Below are 1,908 nucleotides of genomic sequence, written 5' to 3'. Positions count from 1 at the left end.
CCCAAGGCGCCCAAGGCCGCTAGGAGTAGTAGTAGTAATAGTAGTAGAGTGAACTAGAATAGTAGTAGTGGTTTGTTTGGAAAATGAAAAGAAATGGACTGAGGATAATTTTGAGCCCATCTGGAGGCTCACCTGCATATAACCCGAGGGGGGGATATAGAAGGAGATGAATAGGATAGGGTAGAGAAAAAGTAGATAGGTAAAGAGAGAAAAGAGAAGAATTGCCACTGTATGTTGAACAGTGATAATAAGCTTGCGGAACGGGCTATTCGCGCTTGATATTTAGTGCATATTCTCTTCATAACAGTACAAATGGCAGGTAAACAACAGAAGTTGCGAACGAACACGTGGCCAAGCTGACATGTCTTGGTTTCGCTCGGGCACCAAGACATGTCAGCTTGGCCACGTGTTCGTTCGCAACTTCTGTTGTTTATCTGCCATTTGTACTGAAGTTCGTGCGTTCCGTAGCTTTCTCGCCTTTTGTTCGACGAACAACGGTGCGTTACCTGCTGAGAAATAAGTAAATAAAGCTGGCGTTTCTCTCTCCCGTTTCCCTTTCATTTTTCCATGACGTAGCCATTGCGTCACAAAGTAGGAGCGAGGCCAGGCGAGGCACCGGTGTGGTCTAGAGCGTAAACTGTTGACGCCCTCACCACTCTCACACTGACAACGGTAGCTTTCGCGTCTCCAAGCCATGGCGACCCCGACAACGTTGCTCTGGCCAAGGAGGCTGGCTTGGACTTTTATTATTTGTCACCGACGAAACGATAAATGCTTTAAATGCTCGAGAGGCCGGTGTGCCGGCCTACAGCGGTCGCCCAGACCCCATCGAGCCGGCCGCGAGCGAAGCCCCTTCTGAAGCGACAAGATCCGTTCTGAATATCGTGCGAGCGCTACCCGGCTAGGCCTGCGCCGTTCAGACGGTCGCCTTCACCTCACCTCGTCTGGCCATCATGGCCATGTCATATTCTCTTCTCTCGCGCGAACCTAGCGTAGAATAAACACTCTCTTCCCGGTACCCGTGTCGAGTAGTCCTTCTGGCCAGAGCTCCCCATGAGCCCAAACATAATAGAGCTAAGCGACGCACGCTTTCCGGATGGTTTATCAACAGCGGCAAACGGAAGAGCAGAAGGTCGGATCGGTCGGCTAACCACCTGCAGTAAGTACCCGCTACCTTTCACGGGCGATAAGGTTCGAACTGGGCGCGCGCATGCTTGATAACACCCACAAAAGCAGCCGCGAATTGCCGTACTGGCACGCTGACACTGGTCAGCTTGGCGGCAACTTGCGCTGCGATCGAGGAACACGTGAGCCGTTCGTCAATATCCGTTGGCAGTTTCAGCCTTCTTTGTGCGGAATATATAGGTATTTTAGCGACTCAGCGTTGTGACGCCGTACATAATTGCCAGGTGGGATCGTTCTCCCGCGGGACGAGCAGAAGCAGAAGCCAGCTGCTCCAAGTCAGCAAAGGAGAACCGTTAGCATAAATTTAATGGAATTGAACAACATTGTCGGGAGTGCAGTTGTATTACATCGCACAACTATAGAAATCCCGACCGACCGAACGACTGAGGGAGCTGAAGGTAAACCTCCTTGATGGTACGGAGCAGGGAGAGCCTCCCACCGTCCTCCGAGGGCCCGGGCCAGGGGATCAACGGTGCCCGGTGAAGAATTTCGTGGGCGAGTTGATGCGCCAACTCATTGCCGTCAATAACGGAATGTCCAGGGACCGAACGGAGGAAAACAATGGATGGCTGTAGAGCGGAGACCGCTCGTTCGACCTCCTGTTGAAGGGTAGAAGGTAGTGAGAGATTTTGTATGTGTATAATAGCGACGTGAGAGTCAGAACAGACTGTGTATTCGGGAACGGGGGCAAGAGAAGCAAAGGACTGAAGGGCATGGGCGATG

The sequence above is a fragment of the Haemaphysalis longicornis genome, unplaced genomic scaffold (assembly GCF_048455015.1).
Source record: "Haemaphysalis longicornis isolate Haplotype H1 unplaced genomic scaffold, Haemaphysalis longicornis Haplotype H1 scaffold_1, whole genome shotgun sequence".
In the NCBI taxonomy this organism is placed as follows: Eukaryota; Metazoa; Arthropoda; class Arachnida; order Ixodida; family Ixodidae; genus Haemaphysalis; species Haemaphysalis longicornis.
This window is presented reverse-complemented; position numbering follows the sequence as displayed.